The sequence below is a fragment of the Budorcas taxicolor genome, chromosome 16 (assembly GCF_023091745.1).
Source record: "Budorcas taxicolor isolate Tak-1 chromosome 16, Takin1.1, whole genome shotgun sequence".
Lineage (NCBI taxonomy): Eukaryota > Metazoa > Chordata > Mammalia > Artiodactyla > Bovidae > Budorcas > Budorcas taxicolor.
The window spans coordinates 61,258,784-61,277,908 of record NC_068925.1 but is presented as its reverse complement, the minus strand read 5'-3'; the positions used below and the strand labels follow the sequence as shown (position 1 = coordinate 61,277,908).

The following is a 19,125-nucleotide window of genomic DNA, read 5'->3' as shown; positions in this document are numbered from 1 at the left end:
GATAAATAACAATATACGCAGAAGTGCTTTAAGGCTTGGCTCAAGAGTCCTGCATAAATTCAAGGACTGTGCTACACTGAGGTCTCCAGCCCAGTTTAAAATAACCCCAATGAAATATACGCATTAATTTACAACACAAGGAGGATAGCAATTGTTAGTAAACAGTAATCATAGTTACGGTTTTACATAAAGTCCTGCCATTTGAAAGCTAAAAGATCTCACATTCCTATTCCTTCTTTTCAAGGTGAGAAACCAAACCTTGGCTGGGTGGGGATGATACTGATACTTGGCCCCAGACTCAAGTCGCTGTATCAAGCATTTCTCATTTCCCAGAATTATAAATCCTCACTCCTCCAACCGACGATATGGCCGTTTCAAGGGCTAATAAATCCTTAATGACCAATCATGTCTTGTCCCCTCCACTTTCCCTCCAACATCCTCTACCGTTTCTCGTCCTATCCGGGAGACCTGCAGGTAACAGAAGCCTGATTAGAATGAAACTCTTATCAGATCCCACAATCAAGGACGCAACTTGACAACTCCTCACGCTGATCAATGGCAACGTTTCGGTTCTCTTTTAATTGCGGGGGCCACAGCACCCGGAAATGAAATCTCAAGCGCAACCCACTTTGCACAACCGCATCATTTCCTTAAGTTGTGCCCTACCGCGAGCGCGGGGTGCACGACTCCGAGGGGATCGCGGATCCCTAGGCACGGTTAGCCTGCCTGCCGCCTCGGGCCTGGAGGTCACTCGCGCCTCACGGCCACGAGGTGGGCCCGCGGGCGCGCGATCCCCCCACCCCGGGCCGCCGCAACGGGCGCTCGGCGGGACACGAGGGCGGCACCGGGGCCAGTCGGCTCTGGGGAAGCCGTCCAGGCGCAAGGGTGGGTCAACTCGACAGACCCCCGGCTGCCCGAGGCGCCCCCAGGTAAGGCCCGCGCCTCAGGCGGGCCGAGGAGGCGGCGGCCTCGGCCGCGTCCCTTCAGCCGCTTTTGCGACCGGCGGGAGCCCGCTCAGGGCCAACGAGGCGGGGCGCCCGGCCCGGGCCGGTCTCTAAGGCAGCCGCCGCTCGGGGTCCGCTCGGGGCACCGGTGCCCAGCCCCTCAGGGAGGCGCCCCGCCCTCAGACGGCCCCCGCCCGGCGCGCGCCACGCACCGCGCCCCGCCCGCGGACCTGCCCGCACTTTCCCGCCTCGCCTCGCCTCGCCCGGGGCGGGGGTCGCGCGCCCCACCCCGCCCCCACGCCGCTCACCTGCAGGGCCCTAGGCTCGCTCCATGGCCGCCCGCGCGGTGCGGTGCGGCGCGGCCCCGGCCGCCCCCGCCGCCTCCGGGGAGGGGCAGCCCCACGCCGCGCTCACCGCCCCCAGCCGCCGCTACTGCGGCTCCCGCCCACCCCCGGCCCGGCCATTCCCGGCCACCTCTCCCGGCGCTGAGCCGGCGGTCCCACACCCACCCCCCGCCTCCGCGGCTCGCGACTGTTGGTACCGTCCTAGCCTAACGCCTTCCCTGCGGCCAATCCAAGGGCTTCTTCCGCGAGGCCCCGCCCCCCCGTCCCGGTGGGCGGGTCTACCGGACCCCACTCCGGACCGCCCTGCTTAACCCTTTGCATCCCGGGCCGGCCCATCTTAACTCTCTCGACGCCGACTCACGCCTCTCTTGCTTCTCCCTGCCGCCCCACCCCGCTTACATGAATCGACCTCTCACTAGCCTTCGCTTTCTCTTTCCCGGTTTTCGTAAAGCAGATAGGCAGCCAGGCAGCGGGACTGGAAATCGCGGTCCCTAAGTTCTATTTGTGAGAAAGTTTCCCTCCTCCTTTTACCCAATTTGCCTCTACTTCACTACTTCTGCCTGTGCAAAAGTAACCTCTTGCTCAAAAGAGGCCAACCTTCCCATCATGAGAGCTCTTCCTTTGGACCAGACCAGAGATCCCCGCTCACATTTTGCAGCATTTAACAAATAGTGTGACTAGTTTGCTGTAATAGTTTCTGAACGTCTATCTTTTGCAAAGGACTGTAAGGCCCATGAGGGCAGGGCAGTTGTGCCTGGGTTTCCAATGCCTGACACTCAGTAGACTCCCTATATATAATTTTGTTATGTTTTGACCTTGCTGCCCGGCTTGTGAGATTGAAAGCACCAAGTCTTAACCACTGGACTGTCAGGGAACTCCCTCCTTGTAAATAGTCTGAACTAAAGATTCTTCCTTTTCTTAAATTGTCTCCTTTCCACTGACTACATACAGTGCATCCACTGTATAATGTATCTATTCGTTTATTCATCATATACTAACCTCGGACTTCAGTGTTCCCATCCCTGAAATACTGTAGTGCATATTGATCCATGTATGGGAAGATGGGGCTGCCTCTTCCGGCTTTCAGTTCAGTTCAGTTGTTCAGGCGTGTCCGACTCTTTGCTACCCCACGGACTGTAGCACGCTAGGCTTCCCTGTCCATCACCAAATCCCGGAGTTTACTCAAACTCATGTCCATCGAGTCAGTGATGCCATCCAACCATTTGATCCTCTGTCGTCCCCTTCTCCTCCTGCCTTCAATCTTCCCCAGTATCAGGGTCTTTTCAAATGAGTCAGTTCTTTGCATCAGGTGGTTGAAGTATTGCAGTTTCAGCTTCAGCATCAGTCCTTCTAAGGAATATTCAGGACTGATTTCCTCTAAGATGGACTGGTTGGATCTCCTTGCTGTCCAAGGGACTCTCAAGAGTCCTCTCCAACACCACAGTTCAAAAGCATCAATTCTTCAGCACTCAGCTTTCTTTATAGTCCAACTCTCACATCCATACATGACTACTGGAAAAACCATAGCTTTGACTTGACGGACTTTTGTTGGCAAAGTAACGTCTCTGCTTTTTAATATGCTGTCTAGGTTGGTCATAACTTTTCTTCTTCCGACTTTAGAGTTCATTTAAGCAAGGGAAAGAACTTCTTACTGGCTGTGTGATATTGGGCGTGTTACTTGATCTTTCAGGATATTGATTTCTTTACCTGGAAAATGGAAGTTAATCATGGGACCTACCTTACAGGGTTGTTGTGAGAACTGCATAAGGAAATGTGTGGGGAGAGGACTTGCAGATTATTGCGTAATGTTATTATTCATATGTATATTCATTAAGCACTTAGTATTGGGAGATCTTAGAGGAAAAATTGGTCTTTATACCTGTCCCAGACAATCTAGTTACAGAGGAAGCCCCTTTGCAGAAAGCATGAAATCAGTGCAAGAAGGCGTATGCGGTCAAATGCTAGAGAAGTTGTATCAGCCTTGTACTGGATGTATTTGAAAATGTTTGGAGGTCGTTTTCTGACCATAGAAATGAGCTGGGTGGTAATGAGAGTCTACCTGATTTCTCTACACAGGAACATTGGTCTGTCTGCAGTCAGCTAATCCTCCTGAACCTTGTTCATTATATCAGGAGATCATAAAGCAAAGGGCAAATCAACATTTCCTCTAAGAAACTTTGTCCCCAAAGGACTCTTTCTTACCTGTAATGCTGATAAAGACAGCAAGGATGGACTGTCCAGCTGGTGCTTGGGAGAAGCTCGGTGCACCCAGCAGTCTTAGTTCCCTAGTGTCTTTAGGGACATTCAGAGAGAAGGGTTTGTGACTTCTCCAGGCAACCCACTCCAGGGCTTAATTTCACATCTATCAAATCCTTGCATCCACCCCGCTGTGCTGCAGGACATACATACTCCTCTCCTGTCCTGGGTTTGGGGCCTCTGTGTTAAAGGTAAAGCTGTTCTGTCCCCCAGTTTTCTCTCTGCTAGGCCCTATTATCCAGGCTCTTTGTGCATGTATGTATAGCACTACACCTCAGGTTGTGTTTCTGCGCTCCTCCTGTAATGGGCCTTATTGCCCAGCCAATCAACAGTCAATATGTTCTAGTACTGTGAGGGATGCAGTCATTTAAGAAGAGGACTCTGCCTTCAAAGAGTTTACACAACTAGCACACAGGAAGCAGCTGCAAGGAATGCGGAGTACTTAAATTATGCAGCACAGGCTCTGTGATCACTGCAAGAATCAAGGCCCAGGAAGATAGTGTGGGCTGGTATTGTCAGGGAAGGAGGATTGAGGTGAGCAAAATACAAGTGGGAGAAGAAAGGGACAATAAGAACCGAAGGTAGGCAGTGCTATGTGAATTTAAAGACAGACATCCTTAGGAGATGATTCACCATTGGGAGAATTGTTTGTTCCTTCCTCCCTTCCTTTCCTCCTGCATCCTTCCCCACCTCCTTTTCTTCCTTCCTCCCTCCTTCAACAAATGTCTACCAAGTGCCAGACACTGAGCTAGACCCAGGCCATGCAAGGACCAAGAAGTCCAGGTCCTCATCCTTGAGAAGCTTACAGTCCAGTACGGAGAAACAGAATGGAAGGTCAGGCGGAGCCCTCTTAGTTAGGTCTGAGCGCTTTGCCAAGGTTTCTATGATGCTTCTTTCACAACTCACGTGGTATCTTGTGGTTCTAGGTATCTTTGTCTAACCACCCCCTTTGCCTCTCTCTTCCCTGTCCTTGAACTGCAAGGCTTTTAAAGACACAGACTGTCTTTATTTCATCTTTATTTCCATCTGTGGTTCTGCCTCACACAGGGTAGCATCTCTGCACCGATGTGTTGAAGTGAGATTGGGTTGAAATCAGAGCCGGGGTGGGGCTGTCCCCCTCCAGCTTAGGGCAGTGCACTTCCTGCAGGATGCCCACCCCACCCCCATCTTCATCCCTGAAAATGTTACTTATCTCTTAGATGCTGCTTACTCAGGAAGACTTTCATGATTTTTCTAACTGTGCATGTTTTCCTGGGCTTCTGAGTCTCAGTACCTCTCCTGTGGTATGGTTTGTATTATTGATGTCTTTTGGGGATATGTCTGACCTCTTCCCCTGACAGGTAAACCCTTTGAAGCTGAAGACAGTGTTTTATTCACATCTGTATCTCCCATAGTACACGGCACATGGTAGCTCCTCAACATTTGAAAGAGTTTTAGGAGAGCAAGTACTGCAGACGTGGAGGTTTGGGAGCACTGGAGGTTTCTTTCTTGGCCCTTTCATCACTGTAAGCATTTCCCTTCAACTCTTTTAGAATTTCCAAGTCTCTGACAATTTGTCAAGCCCTAGGACTCCAATAACTGTTCAGCAATCCCAGGGTATAAGGGGAATACTGTCTCAAGGTGCCTGTACACATGAACACATCAGACACACTCCTTTTCAGAGCACACACCCACCATGATGGATTCTGCTGAAACTTATTAAGTCACTTTTGAACCAAGAAATTTGAAGGGAGCAGTCGGAGAGAGCTCATGCTGGTCCAGAGTGCTTCGAGCCTGGGAGGAGGTGGTGGAAGGGTGAGTGAGTGAAGGAGCATGCAAGCTCTGCCTTGCTGCCTCCAGAGTAGGTTTGTTCCCTGCATAGAGCTCTCTGTGGACGCTGCTTCTGCTTTTCTTTCCCAATTGGGCAAGGACATCAGTACAACCATACCACAAGAGAGGTACAAAGTACTGAGTCTCATTTCGCCACCAGCTTTGCAGGATTATTCCTAGCCCACCCTTTGCTTACAGCATTGGGACCGCTCGTTTAACCCGTCCTGTGGCACCTGTGTCGTGCCGAGACCCGCTCAAGTCCCAGGAACAGCACCACACACACACACACACACACACACTCACACATGCTCCTTCATTGTCTAGAAATGCAGAATGCATTTTACCTGTTTTGGTTATTTTCTTTCCACACTAGTATTACGGTTTTTATAAAAGAGCAACTTTATTGAGCTATAGGTTACATACCATAAGACTCACATGTACAAAGCATGCAATGGTTTTTGTTATCGTTACAGAGTTGAGCAACCATTATATAATCTAATTTTAGAATATTTTCATCACCCTGAAACTAATATGTGCCATTTTCTCTTTTATTCTAAAAATATATTTCAGTTCAGTTCAGTTTAGTCGCTCAGTCGTGTCCGACTCTTTGTGACCCCATGAATCGCAGCATGCCAGGCCTCCCTGTCCATCACCAACTTCCAGAGTTCATTCAAACTCACGTCCATTGAGTCAGTGATGCCATCCAGCCATCTCATCCTCTGTCATCCCTTTCTCCTCCTGCCCCCAATCCCTCCCAAGCATCAGAGTCTTTTCCAATGAGTCAACTCTTTGCATGAGGTGGCCAAAGTACTGGAGTTTCAGCTTTAGCATCATTCCTTCCAAAGAAATTCCAGGGCTGATCTCCTTTAGAATGGACTAGTTGGATCTCCTTGCAGTCCAAGGGACTCTCAAGAGTCTTCTCCAACACCACAGTTCAAAAGCATCATTTCTTCGGTGCTCAGCCTTCTTCACAGTCCAACTCTCACATCCATACATGACTACTGGAAAAATCATAGCCTTGACTAGATGGACCTTTGTTGGCAAAGTAATGTCTCTGCTTTTCAATATGCTATCTAGGTTGGTCATAACTTTTCTTCCAAGGAGTAAGCGTCTTTTAATTTCATGGCTGCAGTCACCATCTGCAGTGATTCTGGAGCCCAAAAAATAAAGTCTGACACTGTTTCCACTGTTTTCCCATCTATTTCCCACGAAGTGATGGGACCAGATGCCATGATCTTCGTTTTCTGAATGTTGAGCTTTAAGCCAACTTTTTCCCTCTCCTCTTTCACTTTCATCAAGAGGCTCTTTAGTTCCTCTTCACTTTCTGCCATAAGGGTGGTGTCATCTGCATATCTGAGGTTATTGATATTTCTCCTGGCAATCTTGATTCCAGCTTGGGCTTCTTCCAGCCCAGCGTTTCTCATGATGTACTCTGTGTATAAGTTAAATAAGCAGGGTGACAATATGTAGCCTTGACATACTCCTTTTCCTATTTGGCACCAGTCTGTTGTTCCATGTCCAGTTCTAACTGTTGCTTCCTGACCTGCATATAGGTTTCTCAAGAGGCAGGTCAGGTGGTCTGGTATTCCCATCTCTTTCAGAATTTTCCACAGTTTATTGTGATCCACACCGTCAAAGGCTTTGGCATAGTCAATAAAGCAGAAATAGATGTTTTTCTGGAACTCTCTTGCTTTTTTGATGATCCAGCATTATCTAAATACAAATATTTAAAAATATATTTTGTTTTGGTTTTTTAATCTGCTCATTAAAAGCAAAAAGGAAAAAAAACATTATGGACAAAGTGAAATTCCTAGAATTATTGAGAATGCAAAGGGGTTATAGCTCACAAAGAGTATTTCACTTAACCGCCGTGTATGGCTGAAACCAGGCTTCCCTGGTGGCTCAGCGGTAAAGAATCTACCAATGCAAGAGGTGCGAGTTTGATCCCTGGGTCGGGAAGATCCTCTGGAGAAGCAAATGGAAACCCATTCCAATATTCTTGCCTGGGAAATCCCATGGACAGAGGAGCCTGGTGGGCTACAGTCCAAGGGGCCACAAAATAGATATGACTTAGTGACAAAACAACAGCATGGCTGAAATCATTGAATTATCCAGGCCAAAATGCATTCTTTGTTGTGGTGTGTGCTCTTGAGTGCATGGCCAGGGCCATGCTTTTGAACGTTTTCCCGTTCTTTGGGCCTTTCTCTAATGTCAGTGGGCACTCCAGTGGTTTTGGCAGAGATAACATTGCAGACTCCAGATGGCCAATTGCCCCAAGTTAGGCATTCTGTAATGTGCTTAGGATGCTACCACATGGACAGGGATATTTAACAAACCCCCCCTCTTTTTTTTTTTTTTTTGCTGTGATGGAAGCTCTTTTATTTTTATTAACTCAATTTAATGCATGAAGTAATTGCATTAATTACTGCATGAGGTAATTGCAGCCACATGGAAGCTCTGAGCTCCTCAAACTCAGCTCCCATCACCCACAGGTAATGTGCTAAGGAGTTAAGCTGAGACTCTTTGAGCCTCTCTCAGGACTGACTCAGGGATGTCCTAGAGCCACAGTCCTTAATCTGGCCACACATGAACTTTGAAAATATCCCTGTGCCTGCCCCCATCGTGAAAGATTTGAATTTAATTATCTTAGGAGGATGTCCTAGCAAGGGTAGTTTTAAAAAGCTCCCAGCTTACTTTAATTTGCAACCCAGTCTGAGAACCACTGTTCTGCTAGTGACTAAGCCAGGATCCTGTGAATCAACTGAACTGTGTGAAATTGCCATCTTCAGGGCGGCAAAACCGGCTCAATATCAGCAATTTCATACAATTTAGTCTAATATATACACGCGACAGGTTTTTATTTTCGACAGGGATGTAGGACTGTCCTTCCAAAGGCATTCACGGAAAACCAGTCATTTCTCTCCAAACCCCCATCCTGAAGGTAAGAAAGATGTGGCAGGGAAGCCAATAACCTGTTCTGTCAAGATGCTACCCCTTGAAGGACCAGACCCCCGGCATATCCTCTTCCAGTGGAGTTAAGTCTTTCAGTAGCCTGGGGCTGCCAGGCATGAAGGGAAATGAGCAAAGTAGGCTGAGGATGAGACAACCAGAGGTTTCCAGGGAACGTGAGAGAAAGACTTTGTCCCTCCTTCAAAGTCATTTATATGAAAGAGTATGTATTTCTTACTTTTTCGTAATTTTTAAAATTTATTTGTTTGATTTTGGTTGTACTGGATCTCTGTTGCTATGCCTGGGCTTTCTCTAGTTGCAGCGAGCAGGGGCCACTCTTGGTTGTGGTGCGATGGCTTTTTATTGAGTTGACATCTCTGATTGCAGAGCACAGGCTCTAGGTCCCGCAGGTTCAGCAGCTGCAGCTCGTGGGCTTTAGAGTGTGGACTCGATGCTCCATGGTGTGTGGAACCTTCCAGGACCAGGGATTGAACTTGTGCCCCCTGCATTGGCAGGTGGATTCTTAGTCCATTGCACCACCAGGGAAGTCCAAAAATATATATTTTCACTACAGGGCAGGCCAAATAAAACACATGGATGGGGGAAATCCGGTGCTCAGGCCTGCAGTTTTTGTGACCCTGTCCTGGAAGATAGATGTTCATGGAAGAGGGAGGTGGCCCAGGACAGGGGAGGACAAGACACTTGACACAGTGAGCCTAGGATCCCAGGGAGAAAGCAACCAACAGCTCACTGCTGTGCCTGGTATGCCCCAGGGGACCCTGCAGGAGAAATGGGGAGGCAAGACATGTTGGCACAGGGGACCCTTGGGGGAGGGAGTACAGGGGACCCATGAGAGGACTGTGCAAGCATTCTCAGAGTGGTTAGCAAATTGCTGGCAGATGTGCTACTACCAGGATAGCATTTCTTCTATGGCCATGCACGAGAAAAGGGGGAGGGGGGAAGAAAAACAGTTTAAGACACTCTCTGACCTGTTTCTCCTTTGGCATTCTGGTCTTTGGTCTCTGTGGTGACCACTCACCCAAGCCTGAAGTATCCACTCTCCTAGAAGCGTTATTCTCACCCACCTCCAGTCAGTACCAAGTTTTGCCAACCCTGGTTTCCTAGACTCCTCAAATCCAGCTCCTTCCCTCCAGCCTCACCCCTGCAGCTCCTGTTCAGGCTCCATTTTCTCCCTGCTGGATCATGGCAGTGACCCCTTTTCCAGCCTCTCTGTCTCTAAACTTTCCACCTTAACCCCTTGCTATCCATTCCAGAATATCCATATAGAAAACTCCATCTGGAAAGATCTTTCCAAAAGGAAATCTGGGGACTTCCCTGGTGGTCCAGTGGCTAAGACTCCACGCTTCCAATGCTGGGGGGTCCTGGGTTCGATCCCTGGTCAGGGAACTAGATCCCACGTGTTGCAACTAAGAGCAAAAATCTCATGTGCTGCATCTGAGACCCACACAGCCAAATAAATAAATATTTTAAAACAAAACAAAAGGAAATCTGAACTACATTATATACCTACCTGCTTATAAACTTTCAGTGACCTGAAGACTAAAGCCCAAGGTTCTCAGCAGAGCATACAGAACCTCAGGGCTGGGAGTCACAGCCTCCTTGCACAGACTCATCAGCCTTCTTGGCCACACATTTCATGTTCTAGAAATGCAGAACTGTGTAAAGCTCTCCTGCATAATCCCTGCTAGTTCATGCCTATGTGCTTTTGTTCAAATTGTTCTCCATCTGGAATTCTCTTCCTACCTTCCTCCAGCCTTACTCATCCATAAATGTCATCTTTAAGGAAAACCTAAGTACCCCATCATTCAGCTCGCCTAGGCCTCTGCACACCCCTCTATATTATAGTGACTGAAGATCTTTCTTCTGTTTAAAATATAGGGATTTCCTGTACATTTCCCTCTAATCTTTGGATACATCCTATAAATTTTGGTATCTTGCATTTTGTTCTCATTTTCTAATTCCCTTTGTGATTACTTCGTTGATCCACTGATTTTTCAGGAGTGTGTTGTTTAATTTCCCCATGTTTGTGTATTTCCCAAATTTCCTTCTGTTATTGATGTTTAATTTCATTCCATCGTGGTTATAAAACATACTTTGTGTGACTTCAGTTTTTTTATATCTCGGAGGCCTGTATTATAGCCTAACACAAGAGCAGTCCTGGAATGCTTCTGTTACGCTTGAAGAGAAGGCATGTTCTGCTTTTTGCTGGGTGGTGTGTTCTATGGGTCTCTACTTCTAGTTGGTTTTTAGTATTGTTCAAGTTTTCTATTTTCTTGTTGATATTCTGCATAGTTGTTTTATCTGTTATTGAAAATAGGTATGTATTCAAGTTGTGGCTTCCCTGGTGGCTCGGCAGTAAAGGATCCACCTACGATGCAGGAGATGCAGGTTTGATCTCTGGGTCGGAAAGATCCCCTGGAGAAGGGCATGGCAATCCATGGAGAAGCCCATGGACAGAGTATTCTTGCCTGGAGAAGCCCATGGACAGAGTAGCCTGGCAGACTATGGTCCCTGTGGTCTCTAGGAATCGAGCACAATTAATGCAACCGAGCACATATGCACACATGTATTAAAGTCACTATTCTTGTTGAATTGCCTGTTTTTCTTTCAATTCTGTCAGTTTTTGCTTTATGTATTTTGCAGCACCATTATTAGGTGCATATGTGGTTTTAATAGTTACATCTTCTGATGACTTGACCCTTTATCTTTCTAAAACGTCCTTTGTCTCCAGCAACATTTTTTCTTAAAGTCTGGTTTGTCTGATATTAATGTAGCTAGCCAAACTCTTTGCGATTACTCCTTGCATGGAATCTCTTTTGCCATCCTTGCTCTTTTTTTAATCCATTCTGTCAGTATTTGCCTTTTAATTGGAATATTTAATCCAATTAATGTAAGGTACAAATAAGGTAGGATTTGTTTGCTATTTTGATATTTGTTATCTCTATGTCTTGTGACTTTTTGTTCCTTTACTCATCCATTAGTGCCTTTTTTTGTGTTAAATCAGTATTTTCCAGCATCAGTTCAGTTCAGTCGCTCAGTCGTGTCTGACTCTTTGCAACCTCATGAATCGCAGCACGCCAGGCCTCCCTGTCCACCACCAACTCCCGGAGTTTACTCAAACTCATGTCCATTGAGTCAGTGATACCATCCAGCCATCTCATCCTCTGTCGTCCCCTTCTCCTCCTGCCCCCAATCCCTCCCAGCATCAGGGTCTTTTCCAATGAGTCAACTCTTTGCATGAGGTGGCCAAAGTACTGGAGTTTCAGCTTTAGCATCAGTCCTTCCAATGAACACCCAGGACTGATCTCCTTTAGAATGGACTGGTTGGATCTCCTTGCAGTCCAAGGGACTCTCAGGAGTCTTCTCCAACACCACAGTTCAAAAGCATCAATTCTTCAGTGCTCAGCTTTCTTCACAGTCCAACTCTCGCATCCATACATGACCACTGGAAAAACCATAGCCTTGACTAGATGGACCTTTGTTGGCAAAGTAATGTCTCTGCTTTTTAATATGCTATCTAGGTTTTCTAGCATACCATTTTTTAATTCCCTTGTTTCTTTTACGATATATTTTTGAGTCATTTTCTTTGTGATTTCCCTGGTGATTACAATTACTATCTTAATTTATACAGTGCAGTTCAAATTAATGCCAACTTTAATATAGCACATGAAGCTTTGCATCTATATAGCTTCTCCTTTCCTTTGTGCTCTTTTGTTACATAAGCTAAATCTTTATGCATTGTGTGTCGATCAGTACATATTTATAATCATTGCTTTCTTCTTCTTATATTGAAATCATCCATTTCTCATACTGACAAAAGCTCTTTGAGGGTATGGGCTATGTCTTACTCTTTTTGTATACCTAGAAACTGGTAGAGTGTCTGGTACACAGTAGTTGCTCAATAAATATGTGTTGACTGAAAATATAGTGACTGGAACACTGAATATGTAAACTGAGACTATAGAACTTTTACAAGATCACTGAATAAGGATGCACAGGTTGAACTAAACTCACATCGTCATTAATTATGTTTGTATACATGTTTAGGAAAGTCAGTTATTATTAAGGTATTCTAAGGCAATTCCATTTGTTTAGCTCTAGGAATGTATTGCATTTCCTTGCGTGTTAGTCACTCAGTCATGTCCAACTCTTTGCAACCCCGTGGACTGTAGTCAGCCAGGTTCCTCTGTCCGTGGGATTCTCCAGGCATGAATACTGGAGTGGGTTGCCATTTCTTTCTCCAGGGGATCTTCCTAACCCTGGAATCAAACCCAGGTCTTCTGCACTGCACGCAGATTCTTTACTGCATGGGCCATGAGGGAAGCTCTAGGAAAGGATTGGTTCCATATAAAAAGTTTGATTGTGGGTGGCCCTTCTTAGTATCTTCTTGGTACTCATCCTATGTTGGGAGGGTAGTGCAGATGCATTACTCCCTAGTTAGATCAGACAAGTGGCAGGGGAGGAGAGGGAGAGAGAGAGGGAAGGAGAGGGAAGAAGAGGAAGAAGAAGGGAGGAAAGAGGATGAAGGGAGAAGAATGCAGGGCCGCTTTGAGAATGTTGCTTCAAAAAGTGCTTACAGAAGGAGGCAAACCAACCTCAAAAGGGAAAAGCTTTCATAATAACAGTTGGGCAACATTATCTAATGTCAGCAATAGAGCAGTTCAATGTCTTTTCAGGGATCTCGAAGTAATGAAATTTCAGGCAAGGATGTACTGACTTTAGATTTGGTCCAGTCTCCTCATGTTACTGATGTAGAAACAGGTCTGGAGCTGCGGTAAGTTGCCCACAGTGACACAACTCTTTAGAGTAGAATTGGAGAGATTCTACTCGGAGATTCCAATCGGAGAGATTGGATTTCAACACTGTTCTCCCTCCTGGTACCCAGTGGATGGAGCTGATTAACTAGGACCACCTTCTCACCTTGCCTGGTCCTCCCTATCAGAAAGGAGCTATGGCTCTCTGGATCTGGCTAGTCGTGTCTTTCACCTACATGTGTGACTCTTACTATACGGGGTGGACACAACTGGCTTCCCATTCTATAGTCATTCTTTCATGCTTCCCTCTGCTTTCAGCCTCTGGTAGGGGCTGGACGTGCCCAAAGTTGTTTTCCCAGCTTCCCGTGCTGCTAGAACAGGGACCTATGACCAATCCCAACTGATGGGACCCGAAGAGAAATTACCTGGAGGGTCCCTAAAGATCATCCTCCTTACTAAAAGGAGAATGACAAGGAGAAATGCCCAACTTCCTACCTGGGGATGTGTCTCTCTGAAGAGGTTAGTATGCAGCCTGGCAGCAACTTTATAACCATGAGGCTAGAAGCCTAAAAACAGGGCCAACCACCTGAAGAAGGCAGAAGGGAAGCATGGAAAGTGCCATATAGCTCCAAGTGGCATATAGCTCCATGAAATTCCACACACTGAACATACCTGTTTAACCAGCATCTTCTAATCACTACCTCCCACAAAGTTAGACCCTATCCTGATCTCTAATATCATAGACAAGTTTACCTACTTTTGTGCCTTGTGTAGCTGGAACCTGATTGGATCCTGACTGATTCGTCCTTTTTTGGCTGCTCTGGATTTAATGTTTATATAAAATGATGTGGTTTGGATTTCTGACTCATCAGAAATCCACCAGATGCAATAGAAATATTAAAGCAATTCAGCCACTCACAGAACCAGCCATGAAGTCTGAAAAGTTTTCAGGGCATCAGAATTAGCAACCTCTACCTTCTTAAATTCTATGAACTGGTATGCTGTATGCTTTCTCTGGGATAAGTTCTTCCCTTAAGCTAATATGACTTTGTCTCTTGGAAACCCAAAGCCCGGATTGTATTCCATTCCAGGATATGACACTGGAACATGCTTGGTCGCTCAGTTGTGTCAGACTTTTTGTGACCCCACGGACTGTAGCCTGCCAGGTACCTCTGTCTGTGGGATTTCCCAGGCAAGAATATTGGAGTGGGTTGCCATTTCTTTCCCCAGGTAAGTCCTTTTTTGAATGCACGGTATTCATCCGTGTTTGGTGTACTTCATTTAACAGTTTGTGAGATTCATCCGTGTTGGGTGTGGTTACAGATCATTCCCTCTCACTGCTGAATAGAATTCCATTGGGAGAATATGTTAAAATTTATTTATCCATTTTTATTCTTGGTAGACATGGGGATGGTTTCCAGATTTTGACTCTTACAAGTAATGCTGCCCTAAGCATTCTTCTGTCAAGAAGGACGCTTGGGTTACCTAGGAGTGGACCCACTGGGTTATCAGGTATGCTTACATCAGACTTAGTGCTGGTTTTCCAAAGGGGTGGTATCAATTTAAATGCACACCAGCAGTGCATGAATGGCAGTAGCTGCACTTTCTTGCCACCTGGAACCTCTCTGAATTGACCTGACCGGAACTGTCTGCTTCCAACTAAGACTGTCTAAGCAGTGACCAGTCAGACTGTCTGTTACGTGCAGCCCAGAACTTTCCAACTAAGGTACTCTACAAGGATAGATCCTGTGCTTTGCTCTGAAAGGCATCTTTCCTTAAAGGCCAACCACTTTCTGACCTGGTGGGTCACCCACTGCCCTGGCTGAGGCCAGTTGGAGCAGGGCCTTATTGTTTCTTTAGGGACTGATACCACCCACTCAGACCCTCATTTCTTTCCTAGACTATTGCAATACTCTGCTAATGGATTCTCTCATCTGAGTATCTCCCTACTCCAGCATATCCTCATATATTGCCACATATACCTCCTGAGGTCTCTTGGATAGTCTAAAAACAACTGCAGTTGTTTTCTTTGATAATCTACTTAGCTATCCAAGAATATAAGGATTCTTTGCTAACAGCCAACTAATCACCCAGTAGAGTAACTGCCGTTACTGAGAGCTCATTTTGTCCGCCAAGCCCCGTGCTAAGGGCATCCCAGATATTATCTTATTTTCTTTCTCACAATAATCTTAAAAAAGACCTTTGTGCCTGTTATCAATTTATGGCTCCTCAGCTCCAACCTAGCCTTCACTGCCTGCTCTGAAAATCATATTTCACGTTGTAAATATTTTTCCTTTAATGGGCGGCGGCACCATGTTAAGCCCTGTCAGTAGAGGGCGCCAGAGAGACACTGAAAGGAGGAGGGGGCTTTCCTTCTCTGTTCTAATGTGCCCCTGGCAGATGGCCAGGCTCCTGCAGTGTATAGCACCCAGGGGCTTCCCGAAGTACCCCTTCTGGTGTCTCCAGTGAGACCCTTTTCCATAAATGTCTTTTTTTCTAGCACCCTGGCAGGGGAGTGGTGGGAGCGGGGGTGGCATTCAAGCAAGTCCCTGCTTCCTTGGTTCTTTATCTCAGCCAGACAGGGTGGTGGCTGCCTCGTGTCTGCTATTTTTATATTTTACAGAGTTCTCTTCACTTTCTACTGGCCGGTCCTTCCTTAGTCCAATCCACTTCTATAGTTAATAAGTCTTTCAAATTACTGTGTGTTTCTATTTCCTGACTGGACCCTGATGGATATAGTGCTTTTCTGATTACCCACACCCTCCCCCCTTTTTAAGGTTAATGACTTTTTAGTTTTTGTTTAGTTGTCCTTATTATTATTTCAGTCCAAAAACCTCTGCCAGTTGCCTCTATCTCCTTTCTGTAAGCACAGACATATTCGTCATTTCAACAGTTTCACCGTCTTTAAGCAGTCTTTACTTGGAGCCTTCTAATTCACTCCTACACAGACTTTTTACTTGGTCTCCTTCAACATCAGCTTGGGAATCTCCCTGGACTCCCAAGGGGGGAATCACTCATCCACATTCTTCCAAATTTTTGTCATGTTCTTTTTTCTTCCCTATCTTTGCAAGTGCATGCCTTTTAAAATACCTTTTGAGGTCCCAGTTACTGAGCCAGGTTTAGTCTTATTTTAAAGCAAATTTTCATTTATGTGTTATCCTTTTTAGAGACTTTGTACTTATTAATGTTGTTGCTAAGTTTCTAGTAAAGAGCTTACTTCATTTGGGGCGGGGGGGAAAGCCTTTTTTTGTTGTTTTAGCAGCGTTTGGAGAGGAGCCAAAATAGCATATACATGTGTTTATTCTGCCATCTTTACCCAGAAGTCCCTGTATATATTCCTTTGAAATCCACTTTTTATTTTTAACTTAACAGTATATCATGAACAACTTTTCATACTATTATATATTCCTTTATTAAATTTTCTTAAATTACTAAAGCATTTTAAAATATCTTTTGTATCCTCTGCTGATGGTATGCTAGAATTTATTTAGTGGGTTTCCCTGTGACAGACATTTAGGTTGTTTGCATTTTTGCTCCTGAGAAATGTGTACAAGGGTTGTGGTGCAGACCTGCATAACAGAGATGGGGGTGCTCACCCAGTACCCCGGCAGTCCTAACCCAGAGACAGTTTGTCATGTTCACAGCACAGTTATATTCCCAGGGGCTCTGGAGAACTCATGAACGACTGGAAGTGTCTTCTGTGATCACCCATCCCACTGCCAAGGGCAGAACGTCCGGACCACCCCCTTAGCTTGTTGTTCTTATTGTTTAGGCACTAGGTCATGTCTGACTCTTTTGTGACCTCATGGACTCTAGCCCGCCAGGCTCCTCTGTCCATGGGATTTCCCAGGCAAGAATACTGGAGTGAGTTGCCATTTTTATTTCCTTCTCCAGGAGATTTTCCTAACCCAGGAATTGATATCGTGTTTCCTGCTTTGCAGGCAGATTTTTTTACTGCTGAGCCACCCTCTTAGCTCAGTTCAATCCAGTTGCTCAGTCATGTCTGACTCTTTGCAACCCCATGGACTGCAGCACACCAGGCTTCCCTGTCTACCACCAACCCCTGGAGCTTGCTGAAACTCATGTCCATCAAGTTGGTGATGCCATCCAACCATTTTATCCTCTGTCATCCCCTTCCCATCCTGCCTTCATTCTTTCCCAGCATCAAGGTCTTTTCCAGTGAGTCAGTTCTTCACATTAGGTGGCCAAAGTATTGGAGCTTCAGCTTCAGCATCAGTGCTTTCAGTGAATATTCAGGGGACTGATTTCCTTTAGGACTGACTGGTTTGATCTCCTTGCTGTCCAAGGGAGTCTCAAGAGTCTTCACCAACACCACAGTTCAAAAGCATCAGTTCTTTGGCAATCAGGTTTCTTTATGGTCCAATTCTCACATCCATACATGACTACTGGAAAAGCCATAGCCTTGACTAGATGGACGTTTGTTGGCAAAGTAATGTCTCTGTTTTTTAATATGCGTCTAGGTTGGTCATAGCTTTTCTTCCAAGGAGCAAGCATCTTTTAATTTCATGGCTGCAGTCACCATCTGCAGTGATTTTGGAGCCCAAGAAAATAAAGTCCATCACTGTTTCCATTTTTTCCCCATCTGTTTCCCATGAAGTGACCCTCTTAGCTAGCTGCCTGCTAATCAACAGCTTGACCAAGAAAAGGGCAAGAACATGACAAGCTGTTCTTTGTTTCCAACTTGTCTTCAGTTTTTCCTTCTCCCTTTAACTTCTAATTTGCCTTTGATAAATGAAACATCTTACATACAAGTAAATCGTGTGGTCCTAATTAAATTTCTGTCTTTGAGTTAGTATTTGACCCTATTACCTACAGTGTTTCTGTGCTTATTCTCCTGGATAAATTGGTGTGCTCATCCAGGACTGTTTTCCATGGGTAAGTGAGGCCCCGTCTAACTGCTGGGTGGGTCTGGATTCTGTGCCACCACTGTGGCTCATCTGACTTCAGCACGGAAGGGTGGGATAGAACAATTTTTAGCATCTCTGGTTATAAAATGCACCAAATAATGACATAATTACACAGAAATAAATATGGGATGCTCGATGAAAAGCTAAGTTGTGGAGAAACCTGCAAGGAAAATAAAAGTAATTTTGACTCTTCAAGTCTTTACCCTCCTCCATACATAAACACAGACAAGCAATTCACAAGTAAATGCAAGGTTTTCAACATCCAACAGTTTGGAGTAATGAAAAAAAAAAAAGGCCCGAAGTGAAACACTGTACACAGTGCCTTTCCTTGTCTTTTTTAAAACTCGAAAGAGGCTCAAGCAATAACATTCTCCTTCTGAGCTGAAACCCACAGGGGCTGAGGCTGCTCTGGGACAGTGTTCCTTTCATGAACTGTGAGCGAAGACTGGGCTTATTCATAGAACTTGCTGGGCAGTCAGTCCACAGTCTTCCCGGCTGCTTGTGACCCGTGTAGGCTGAGCCTTGATGGCACTGCTGACCTCCAGGGGGCGACATGGGGTCTGCCTCCGAAGCGGCCTGCTCTGCTCTTGTCTGTTCGCTTCTCTTCGGAAGCTGGCTGGGGTAGGGAAGGGCTTTCCAACCTGCATTTCCAGAGCTTCATCCACGTGCAGGGCCCTGGGAACAACATGGAGTGCCAGTCCATTGGGGAGACAGACACGTACAGCCGGAATCACAAGACTGCCTTTTCACGCCCCTTGCTCAGATAACAAACTCTTATCCGGCAGCTACACGGGCCAGCTCCACAGTTTCAACAGAAGAGAGGCTTAAGGGAGCCTGTCTGGTTGGAGGCGGGTAGTAAGGGAACTGGACAGAACAGTTTCTTCCTAGATTGTACACTGCACATCAATACATACGGGAAGCCCCATATATATGGCAGTTTTCCAAACATGCTTTCCCTTACTTATTCGTGTGCAATTGCTTTCCATTGTTGCATTAGTTTCTGCTGTACAGCAAGATGAATCAGCTACTTGTATACATATATCCACTCCCTCTTGAGCCTCCCTGCCACTCCCCCTTCCCACCTCTCTGGGCCATCACAGAGCACTGGGCCGGGGTCCCC

At 46.0% G+C, this 19,125-nt stretch overlaps 1 protein-coding gene across 2 annotated transcripts in view; it reads right to left on the bottom strand.

The window, feature by feature from the left end:
• The window catches only part of FAM20B (FAM20B glycosaminoglycan xylosylkinase), a 44,521-nt gene extending 42,999 nt beyond the window's left edge, over positions 1–1,522 (bottom strand). The window contains exon 1 of one of the 2 annotated variants that reach the window (XM_052653730.1): positions 1,486–1,522. The gene's annotated coding sequence lies outside the window, so the exon portion shown is untranslated. Of the gene's footprint in view, positions 1–1,252; positions 1,331–1,485 lie in introns of those variants that run through there. The other variant, XM_052653731.1, reaches the window with a different exon arrangement.
• Between the last annotated feature and the right edge of the window lie 17,603 nt (positions 1,523–19,125).